Here is a 12337-nt window from a genome sequence, read left to right on the forward strand (position 1 = left end):
TCTGCTCTGCTCCTCTCTGCTCTGCTGCCCGGTGCTCTGCTCTGCTTCTCTCTGCTCTGCTGCCCGGTGCTCTGCTCTGCTCCTCTGCCCGGTGCTCTGCTCCTCTCTGCTCTGCTCCTCTCTGCTCTGCTGCCCGGTGCTCTGCTCCTCTCTGCTCTGCTCCTCTCTGCTCTGCTGCCCGATGCTCTGCTCCTCTCTGCTCTGCTCCTCTGTACTCCGCGCTCCTCTCTTCTCTGCTCTGCTCCTCTTTGCCGGCTTTTTCCCTCTCTGTCTCTCTTTACAATGTGCTACTTCATTCACTGATACCCGGCAGCCAAGCCCCCACTGACGTCACGCCCGTGATTAACCCCTGCACTGCCGCTGCACGTCCGGAGCATCCTATGTCCCGGGTGAGTCACAGCTGCCGCCACCAGTGATGACTAATGCCGGGAGGTGACAGCCTCCTCCGTGCACACCACACTGCACCGTCTGTATACTCAGCATGGACCGCTATGTATATACATGTCTGCAGCATCCCGAACGGCACTTCAGTGGTTAACATCAGCAAGAGCCGGCACGGCAGCCTATTGGCTGGGAATGGGGTGTGTGATGGATGCTGCACCAGAATTGGTCAGTAGTTGGGCTGATGGAGGTGGGCGGGGCTGTCTGCGGCCGCTCTTGGTGGTCCTGGAATTTCCCCCAGGATGGAGAGGTGACAATGACTGGCACCGCCCCCGACTACGTCATGTGCAGGAACGTGCGGAGAGCAGCGGTCACGTGTCCGCATCTGGCGGGGGAGGGGGTTATGTAATGTGGGGTGTACAGCTGTGATGGTGGAGCAGGGATGGATCACACACACACAGTGTATAGGTGACAGCCCTCTATGCAGGGAGCTTGTGGAGAGTGACATGTCAGGGTGAGGAGGCTGATAGGCCATGCAATTGATGCGCCCCAGGGGTCGTGGGATACTCGGTACCGGGCCGGTCGTCTTAAAGGGATGCGTCACAGTGGCAGTGACCCGGTCTGCGACCCCAGGCAGTCATGTAAAAGGGGAGTATTGATTAGGGATAAAGTTTATGTAGTGATCCGTGACGCCAGTTGGAGTGTAGACTGTAGTATAGCTGGCACTGCAGATGATCCCTGGGGGAGTAGATGGTGATGGCAGTGCAGATGTTTAACCCTCTCCAACCAGGGCTGACCCCCAAGAGATTGTGATGGAAGTAGACAGAACAGAGTAATAAGGCAGGAGACAAGGACAGTCACTTTATCATTTACTGTAGTTCAGAGGAGATATTACAACTCTCACCAGGTTACAGTCTGTTCTGCAGAATGGGAGTTATCTTTCCCTGCTATGCCTCGGTGTAAGCTTCCTGCTATTCTAGTCCCTTCTGGGACCAAGGCTTCCCGGAGCTGGGAACGTCCAGTATAGTCACTACTCACTGTGCATGCCTCCTCTGGCAACTTGCAGCTTGGATCCTGTGTGAAGCTCCAGTTCTTTCTTGCACAATCCTTCACTGATCCTAGTTTGCGGCAGTTTTCCCGGGGAAAACACAATGCTGTTGGTTGTATAAACTCACACAGTCTCTCAGCTTACCACCCTGCTCTGAAAGCATGGATGGACTAGCGGCTGACTCCCTGATGCGTCTTAGCTTTACTCCTGGAGGGAGCACATGGCCTGGCTTCCAATCTTTCCTCCACCATCTTCACCACTGAAAACAACAACTTTCGACTCCTCCCCCTCCCAGTTAGGGCATGTCTGCAAAGCTCTAAGCTTCAGACGAGTAAGGGAGTGAGGTAAATTCTGTGTGTGTTGTGGTCTCTAGCAGAGAAAGCATAACTTCCATTGCTCACAAAACACATGCAAAACATTACATATTTAACCATTTTGTGGTGGCAAAGACGCAGGGCGCCACACAATCATCCCCTGGGGAATTCTATAGTCAATTGTCCTTTCCATGTCAGACTATGCTTTGTGGCTTCAATTATTTCATGAAGATCACTTCTGGTCAGACTTCCCTAACTAGTAGCTGATCCCATTGGTTACTGCTATGTCTGAGCTGCTGGCACTCTGCCAATTTACATGATGAGCTTTCCGTCTGCTGCACTGTGTCCGTGGCCGGCCGCCCCATCTGTGGTCCTCAGTATTGACCATTTCTCAGTGCATCTAAGCTGGAGCTGCACATGTTGACCCCCCAGTCAGCTCTGACATGGTTGCCTGGGACAGAGCTTGCTGATGCAGTATAACTACCTTGTGTCTTGTAGGTGAGCTCAGTTTGTACAGAGGTGAACAGCTGGGGACTGCAATGGTTCTGTGTTCTCTCCAAGAAAAACACTGATGATAGAATAAATATGTGAAAAAGTGACATGTGAATGAGGCCTTACTGTGATTTTTTTGCGCTTTTGAATTCTTTCCATTTCATATTCTAAGACCCCCATCCACATAATCCTATTGTCAGCCGGACCCACTGATATAGACGGGCTCGGCCAACAGTCTACTGTGCATGAGGGTCCCTGACAGATGATTGCGACACAGCATATCCGATTTATGACTGCTGATCCTTTTATTTTGGTGAGATAAGCCACCGCTGGGGGTGTCTGCCAGCCATGCTCTCATAGAGAACACAGTGCTCGACAGAGTGAGTGCTCCTGTGTTTGGGAGAGGCTGGCGAGACAACTGCCAGCAGAGCGATCTACCCAACCATCAGTCACCTGACAGCTACTCCTAGCGATGCTTCTCCCCTATGGATGGGGTAACATTAAGTCTCCTCCAATAATCCATGCAGACATTATACAGTTGTGGCCAAATGTATTGACACCCCTGCAATTCTGTCAGATAATACTCAGTTTCTTCCTGAAAATGATTGCAAACACAAATTCTTTGGTATTATCTTCATTTAATTTGTCTTAATTGAAAAAACACAAAAGAGAATGAAGCAAAAAGCAAAACATTGATCATTTCACAAACAACTCCAAAAATGGGCCAGACAAAAGTATTGGCACCCTCAGCCTAATACTTGGTTGCACAACCTTTAGCCAAAATAACTGCGACCAACCGCTTCCAGTAACCATCAATGAGTTTCTTACAATGCTCTGCTGGAATTGTAGACCATTCTTCTTTGGCAAACTGCTCCAGGTCCCTGATATTTGAAGGGTGCCTTCTCCAAACTGCCATTTTTAGATCTCTCCACAGGTGTTCTATGGGATTCAGGTCTGGACTCATTGCTGGCCACCTTAGAAGTCTCCAGTGCTTTCTCTCAAACCATTTTCTAGTGCTTTTTGAAGTGTGTTTTTGGTCATTGTCCTGCTGGAAGACCCATGACCTCTGAGGGAGACCCAGCTTTCTCACACTGGGCCCTACATTATGCTGCAAAATTTGCTAGTAGTCTTCAGACTTCATAATGCCATGCACACGGTCAAGCAGTCCAGTGCCAGAGGCAGCAAAGCAACCCCAAAACATCAGGGAACCTCCGCCATGTTTGACTGTAGGGAGCGTGTTCTTTTCTTTGAATGACTTTTTTTTTCTCCTGTAAACTCTATGTTGATGCCTTTGCCCAAAAAGCTCTACTTTTGTCTCATCTGACCAGAGAACATTCTTACAAAACGTTTTAGGCTTTTTCAGGTAAGTTTTGGCAAACTCCAGCCTGGCTTTGTTTATGTCTCGGGGTAAGAAGTGGGGTCTTCCTGGGTCTCCTACCATACAGTCCCTTTTCATTCAGACGCCGACGGATAGTACGGGTTGACACTGTTGTACCCTCGGACTGCAGGGCAGTTTGAACTTGTTTGGATGTTACTCGAGGTTCTTTATCCAACATCCGCACAATCTTGCGTTGAAATCTCTTGTCAATATTTCTTTTCCGTGCACATCTAGGGAGGTTAGCCACAGTGCCATGGGCTTTAAACTTCTTGATGACACTGCGTACGGTAGACACAGGAACATTCAGGTCTTTGGAGATGGACTTGTAGCCTTGAGATTGCTCATGCTTCCTCACAATTTGGTTTCTCAAGTCCTCAGACAGTTCTTTGGTCTTCTTTCTTTTCTCCATGCTCAATGTGTTACACACAAGGACACAGGACAGAGGTTGAGTCAACTTTAATCCATGTCAACTGGCTGCAAGTGTGATTTAGTTATTGCCAACACCTGTTAGGTGCCACAGGTAAGTTACAGGTGCTGTTAATTACACAAATTAGAGAAGCATCACATGATTTTTCGAACAGTGCCAATACTTTTGTCCACCCTCTTTTTTATGTTTGGTGTGGAATTATATCCAATTTGGCTTTAGGACAATTCTTTTTGTGTTTTTTCATTTAAGACAAATTAAATGAAGATAATAATACCAAAGAATTTGTGTTTGCAATCATTTTCAGGAAGAAACTGAGTATTATCTGACAGAACTGCAGGGGAGTCAATACTTTTGGCCACAACTGTATAAGTATAGGATTGTCCCTGACTGTCATTACTGACCCTGGCCGGAGCTCAGACCTCAGCACTGAGGTCAGCAGTAAATAGGTTTATATATAGCGGAGGTCAGAGCGGCTCTGCAGGCTACAGGGAGCGTCCATCTCCACACTGTACGTACATTTATCACCTGCAGCATTTAGGTCACAGCAGCACATGATCACCGCTCCCCTCAGCTATGTCTGATCAGGAGACGTCTCTTGGGTAGGGCTGCTCCTGATATGTGGCCTGCGGCTCCGCACTCAGCATGCACCTGTTTAACCCATTTATTATTACAAGAGACCGTCACCTGCTGACCTCCTATTAGTCCTAATCATACTGAAGAACATAACTCCTGACCCGATAACCAGGATGATGTTCTACGGGCACAGCAAACACAATGGAGACAGCCGGTGTAGCCCACAGCGACTGAGAAGTGAGAAGTCTGCTGTCAGCATCTGCTCTGGAAGAAGACTGATTGCTTCAGGTCTCCTATGAAAACTCGTAGTAGGAGTCTACACAGTGACACGGGTGATGCTAGGGACGTTGTTATGGATATTGTAGATTTGGTTAAGGCAGCAATTCTCAGATTTGTTCCTTTAGAAGTGGGACTGATCTAATCAAACAGTAGGTACTGGGACAAGGATCAGTACATAGCCATGCTCGGCCCTGTGCGTACAGTGTACGATCCTTGTATCTGGCATATTCTCCAAGAAAGGTTTTCAGTATATACATTGGAGGTCAATGGTGCTATAGTCCGCTGGCCCGAGACCGCATGGATCAGGGCTCAACCCACTAAATGCTCGCTCTCCTTTCCCGTAGGCAGAATACTACTCAGACAACACAGGGTGACAGTAAAACAGTGCGGCAATACTTTATTTAACCACAAAACAGGCAATAACACATAGAATAATCCTAGCAAAATACCAAAGATGGTGCAAAATTACAGAGTCTCAATTTTCCACAGACTCGACTGGATTAGAGCAGCTACAACTTCTGAGCTTCCAGGGCCGACTACCTCCACCAGTGGCAACCCGCTTTTGGCGGGCATCCACAGAGAGGAGGTAATGACAATCTGAGGAAGTTGACAGTCCATTGAGGCACGTGGCCTGGTGACCGGAGGATCACAACCTGGCTTCTCTGAATGTCTCTATGGGGCCAGGTGACTGGAGGGTCACAATCTGGCCACTCTGAGTGTCTCAATGGCGCCAGGTGACCAGTGGGTCTCAATCCTCACTTCCACAAACGTCTCCATGGGTTCAGTAATGGTCAATGGAACAGTTCTGTATTCTCCCAGCTAGGACTGTAGTTCCATAAGCTGGTGACCAGTAGAATGTCAAATCTGTGTATGCCTTGATGATGCCATGGTGCCTTGGCTGTTGTTCTGTAGAAACTCTCTCTTTATGGAGTCATGGTGTCCTGGCTGTTGTTCTGTCAAGTCACTCTTGATGGAGCTGTGGCACCCCTGAGGCTCAGTCGCCACAGAGGTACTGCACCTCCTCCTGAGGTGTGGTACCCCACCATCCAGGTAAGGTGGAGACACCTGACCTCACTCCAACACCTGCACCCCACACCACAAAGTAGTGTGGCAAAGCACCTTCGGCGGCTCCCTGCTTGGAGTATAGCAAAGCACCCATTGGTGGCTCCCTGCTTGGAACACGAAACGTGCTGGGAGGTGGGTGGAGTTAGTTTACATTACAAAGAGCGGGAAGAGTTTAGGATTTAGAGGTTAGTTGGTTAGTGAGTTGGAGAGAGAAGGAGATCCCCGGAGAGAGGGATAGATGGATGTAAGTGCTGCAGCAGATCCCAGTGACCTGGGTCTGCTGGCACAGGAAAGGAAGAGAGAGAGAGAGTAACATAGACTGAAAGCCTGATTAGCAAAGAAAGAAAGATTAGCACGGAACGTGAGGAGTAAAAGAGAACAGAGGACGTGGGTTAGAAGAGAACCCTTTCTAGAAGTTCTAAGCGCAAGGCCGGGGCCCAGTCCCCGAGGTTGTATGGATACTAATGGTCCTGCAGCAGACACCGGAGGAATAGAAGTAGTGACCACTTTATTCCCACACAAGACTTGGGGGCACAACAGCAACTGGATAGTGAGCCAGGACTTAGTGGCAAGGAGTCCCCGAAGCAGGCTACAGCTGTCTGCAGTACAAGTAGAGTTCATAAGAACATCGGACAGGAGGAATTCCAGTGTAACTCTGTACTAGGAGTACTTCATTTAAAGGCGCTATAAGAGGAGACGTTCAGAAAGGCACATGTTGGCGGGGTGTTGGAAAGGAGTATTCCATCTGGCCTGGAGGTTGACTGAGTCCCTGACCCGGAGGACATGGCATGGAGGCAGGCACCTGTTTGTACAACAGACTGTGAGTTAAGCTTTGGAACTACATGTCCTGGTGTCCTCCACTCATTCTTGCGCCAACCTGCCCAGCACTGCTACATCCCTTGCGCCAGACACTATACCATCTACATGTCACTTCACCTACTCTGCCCTGGGACTACAGCCCTGCCTGTGGAGGGCTATAACATCATTGCTGCACCACACCATCTGTCCTAGAGGATCTGTCTGCAGCGTCGGCTTACATCTCCATTGCCGAACACCACAGGTGGCATCACGAATCACTTATAAACTTTCATCACCATAAGCACACTGCAACAACTCCTTTTACAATGGGCACCCAGGGCCACGGGCCGGGTCCCAGCTGCCGTGACATCTCCCATTGAAGCTCATTGGGCCTGGTACCGAGTACCCCACAGCCCTGGGAGGGCGACCCAGAGCCATGGTGTCCTGGCTGCTGTTTTGTAGAGTGTTCCTGGAAACAGAGGCATATCCCCCTTTTGTATTTCACATCTCTTATTCGGGCATTTTTCCATAGTATTGGGGAAGGTGGCAGGATCTCATATCACATTGTTTGAGGGTTCATTGTTTGCAAGTCAACAAAGTGCTTTGTCTGGTACAATGGGTAATCAACATATTAGCAAACATCGATTTTCAATGACCCTGCTTCCTTGTCCTCTAAGGTTAGCAGACAATAACCTGTAGGCACTGATATAAGAGGTAAACAGCAGCCATTCAGAAATTCACAAATATCAATTCAAGAATCAACTCATACGGCAGCTAAATGCGAATACCTGACCTGTCAGTGGCAGCAGTTCCCCGACGCGCGTTTCGCGTGAGCTTCTTCAATAGGGGGGTAAGTATATATCTTATTGCACTTTGCACATAGCACTTTATGAAAGAGATAAATGTTGGCTTTAACCAAATTGAATGTCTGTTATGAAATTGTGGTCCACACTTCCTTCATTTTTGTTTGAGGTCTAGTTATTTATAGGCCTTGTTGTATGTCATGCGAATAATAGTCTGTGTTTCTTGACCAACCGAAGAAAACCACATAAATTCAATAGTCAACGTTCAGACAATAGCCTATGTCTCCTCACCTACTGAAAATAGACATCTGGCATAATTAAGATTAAATGCTGTGTCGTCACATACGTCAAATAAATCAATAGGACGTCTTTCATCTGACTGAGGCCAAAACAAGTTCTATGTCAGCGTAGTATGCATTGGAATCCTTTCTTTAACCCCTTCACAACATATGACATACAGTTACATCATATGTCGGGTCCCTGACTTTGATGTTAACTCGCACGCCGAATTCCATTGGCAGCTGTTAACATGTTAAATGCCTTTGTCAATCTCGGACAGCGGCATTCAAAATGCATCGGCAGGGGGGCATCATTTCATGCTCCCGTTAGCGTGCCAGTTATGTGATTGCAGGGTACTGATGGTTTGCTATGACAGCCCCCCATACCTGTCATTGCGATACTCCTGTGAAAGCCAGCCCAGGCCGGCGTTCATAAGAGATCATGATTTCTGCTATACATAGCAGTGCTGAAGTATAAGCAGTAGGATAATCGCTTGTATAGCACAAGTTATCAGATGATCGCAGCTTGAAGCCCCCTAAGGGGACTGACAAATAGAGTAAAAAGTGAAAAAAAAATTGAAAAATATGAATAAAATATAAAAATACAAAAGTTCAAATTACCCCCCTTTGCCCCATTAAAAATAAAGCAATTAAAAAAATACACATATTTTGTATGATTGCATTCAGAGAATTCTGATCTATCAAAACATAAAATAAATGAATCCTATAGGTAAACGGTGTAACAAGAAATGGAATTGAAACGCCAGAATTACTTTTTTTGGACCCTGCAACATTGCAATAAAATGTAATGTAAGAGGCGCAATTGTGTAATTGCACTTTTTTGCAAATTTAATGCACCTTCCAGTATATGACATGATAAAATGAATGGCATCCTTCAAAAGTACATCTCATCCCGCAAAAAACAAGCCCTCATTCGGCTATGGGGGATGAAAAATAAGTTATGGCTCTTGGAAGAAAGGGAGGTACAGTGGGTACAGAAAGTATTCAGACCCCTTTAAATTTTTCACTCTTTGTTTCATTGCAGCCATTTGGTAAAAAGTTCATTTTTTTTCTCATTAATATACACTCTGCACCCCATCTTGACTAATAAAACAGAAATGTAGAAATTTTTGCAAATTTATTGAAAAAGAAAAACTGAAATATCACAAGTATCAAGTATTCAGACCCTTTCCTCAGACACTCATATTTAAGTCACATGCTGTCCATTTCCTTGTGATCCTCCTTGAGAAGTTTGGGACCACCAGAACTCTTCCAACACTTTGCCGTCCAGTCAAACTGAGCAATTGTGGGAGAAGAGCCTTGGTGAGGGAGGTAAAGAAGAACCCCAAGATCACTGTGGCTGAGCTCCTCAGATGCAGTATGGAGATGGTAGAAAGTTCAACAAAGTTAACTATCACTGCAACCCTCCACCAGTCGGGCCTTTATGGCAGAGTGGCCCGACAGAAGCCTCTTCTCAGTGCAAGACATATGAAAGCCTAAAAAACACATGAAGAACTCCAAGACTATGAGAAATAAGATTCTCTGGTCTGATGAGACGAAGATAGAACGTTTTGGTGATAATTCTAAGTGGTATGTGTGGCGAAAACCAGGCACTGCTCATCACCTGCCCGATACAATCCCAACAGTGAAACATGGTGCTGGCAGCATCATGCTTCGGAGGTGTTTTTCAGCTGCAGGGAGAGGATGACTGGTTGCAATTGAAGGAAAAATGAATGTGGCCAAGTACAGAGATATCCTGGATGAAAATCTCTTCCAGAGTGCTCTGGACCTCAGACTTGGCCGAAGGTTCACCTTCCAACAAGACAATGACCCTAATCACACAGCTAAAATAACAAAGGAGTGGCTTCAGAACATCTCTGTGACCATTCTTGACTGTCCCAGCCAGAGCACTGACCTAAACCAAATTGAGCATCTCTGGAGAGACCTGAAAATGTCTGTCCACCAACGTTCACCATCCAACCTGACGGAACTGGAGAGGATCTACAAGGAAGAATGGCAGAGGATCCCCAAATCAAGTTGTGAAAAACTTGTTGCATCATTCCCAAGAAGACTCATGGCTGTACTAGCTCAAAAGGGGGCTTCTACTCAATAATGAGCACAGGGTCTGAATACTTATTTCAGTTTTTCCTTTTTAACAAATTTGCAAAAATGTCAACATTTCTATTTTTTTCAGTCAAGATGGGGTGCAGAGTGTACATTAATGAGAAAAAAAATGAACTCTTTTGAATTTACCAAATGGCTGCAATGAAACAAAGAGTGAAAAATTTAAAGGGGTCTGAATAGATTCCGAACCCACTGTAAAAACAGAAACGAAAAAAAACGGAAATAACACGGTCAGGAAGGGGTTGACCATCAAAAACAAAGTCCACCGCGCCATATACATTTTTTATGCCATTGAGAGAAAAAACTGATGTTAATCTGTTTTAGGGCAGGGTCAGACGGCCGTATAACTCGTGCAAGAATCGCATGGTAAACCTCCTCCTGGCTGTCGGCTCTCCTGACCTGAGCTTGACAGCTGCATAGTATTCCATCATGCTGTCTTGCTCAGGTCAGGAGAGGTTCCGAGCAAGTCCGTGCAGTGCAATGCGATTCTCGCACGAGTTATACAGCCATCTCATCCTGCCCTTATTCTAAGGCAGGGTTCAGACAACTGTGTTTTCGATACAGATAATATTAGTTTTTTAGGCATTTCACAGCTTTCGAAGAGTGAAGGCATCAAAATATGTTGCAAAAAAACAGAATATGTGCACGGCAAGGCTTTTTGAATCTTTTTCACTTTTGACTGTTTATTCGTGTTTGCTTTTTTTTTTAGTGTTTTTTCATGCCGGTTCCAGATGGAATTAACCAGCACAAGACATTGTGTGCACACACCCCCAGACTATGTGTACACTGCGTTATTTAGAGGCTGTTGAGCTTTCCCAGGCAAAGCCACTTGAGGAGAACATCGGCGGTCATTTTCCTGAGGCTGCTTTGCCATTGTTCTTGCAGCAGCTCCACCGCTGATGTCCACCACTCTATACTGTGAAGAATGAATATGTCACTTCTATTAACCTTTTCACAATTTACTAACCCTGAAGCCATTAAAAGAAGTGACACAGGACGGAACATGTGCGCAGTGGTGCCGTGTTGACATTGCTGTGTACTATGTTGATTTTATGGGGCGTTTTTTTGCTGCTTTTTCAGGCTGATTCTGTCCAGGAATATTCCTGTGCTGAGATAATCTTATAAATGTGCCCGTGCTGTGTACTGTGTAATGGTGTGTCTGACCGTACAGGTGTAAGGAGGAGGCAGGTCCCCTCAGTTGCGCCCTTTCCTTCTTTGTGTGGCCCCCACGTGCACCTTATATAAACATGTTCTTAATGTATGTGCTGTATTTGTTATGCTGTGTATAATGCTGTGATGTGTTCGTAATGTGTATACCGCCATATGTTGCACCTGTTTACTATGTATTGTGTTATGGGGAGTTCCCCTTTAATTGCTGTTGCTAATAGATAGTCAGGGGTTAAGTTAGGGGCTGGGCCAGCAGCAGAAAGGCGGGAGGAAGCTGCTGTCCCGGGTCAGAAGCTTGGGTACATGAGTCCTGAGCAGACATTCAAAAAGGAACAGGGCACTGCCAGACTTCCAGATGGGAGAGATCTGTTGCCCCAGACTCCACGGACTCAGAGGGGCCTAAAAGACTTGAGAGGACTCAAGAGGGGTCTCAAAGACTAAAAGGACTAAGAACCGCAACACAGGCCCCAGGACTCTGGAAGGTCCCCACAGTAGGGGTTTTGGGCACCCTGATCTCAGCGCCTGGACCACTGTAAATCTTCGGCTGCTGCAGTGGGTGCAGCTGTGGAGAGTGTCAGGGAGGGATCAGGAATCCAGTGTTGTACTCTTTTCATTCTATTCCATTCCTGTTCATTAGAAGTTATTCCCTGTTGGACAACAGTTGCCTACTTGGAGTCTGATTTACCTGGACTACCGTGACTGGATAGAGAACAAGGTAATGTGTGGGAGAAGCTGTGTCAAACATTTCCCTGCCTATTTTTAACCCCTTAGTGACAGAGCCAAATTTTAAAAATCTGAACAGTGTCACTTTATGTGGTGATAACTCTGGAACGCTTCAACAAATTCTAGTGATTTTGATTTTTGTTTTTTTGTGACACAGTATACTTTATGATAATAATAAATTTAGATTGATGTGTTTGTTTATAAAAGATATCAGACATTTGACAAAAATGTAAAAAAATTAGCAATTTTCAAACTTTGAATGATTATCCCTTTAATCCAGAGAGTCATACCACAGAAAAAACATTAATAAATAACATTTATCACATGTCTGCTTTACATCAGCATCATCATCTGTAAAATGTTCTTTTATTTTGTTAGCAGTTTAGGAGGTTTTAAAATGTAGCAGTAATTTTTCATTTTTGCATGGAAATTTACAAAATTATTTTTTTTAGGGACCTATCCAGGTTTGCAGTGACTTTGAGGGTCC

General features: G+C 46.0%; 1 long non-coding RNA gene across 1 annotated transcript in view; it reads left to right on the top strand.

Annotated features, from left to right (window-relative positions):
• The first annotated feature begins 11407 nt into the window (after positions 1-11407).
• The window catches only part of LOC141084370 (uncharacterized), a 29448-nt gene continuing 28518 nt past the window's right edge, over positions 11408-12337 (top strand). Inside the window, exon 1 of the long non-coding RNA XR_012230988.1 lies at positions 11408-11842. This is a non-coding gene — a long non-coding RNA (uncharacterized lncRNA). The remainder of the gene's footprint in view (positions 11843-12337) is intronic.

Source organism: Dendrobates tinctorius, unplaced genomic scaffold (genome assembly GCF_039654945.1).
Source record: "Dendrobates tinctorius isolate UK_male_01 unplaced genomic scaffold, ASM3965494v1 ptg000022l, whole genome shotgun sequence".
Classification (NCBI taxonomy): domain Eukaryota; kingdom Metazoa; phylum Chordata; class Amphibia; order Anura; family Dendrobatidae; genus Dendrobates; species Dendrobates tinctorius.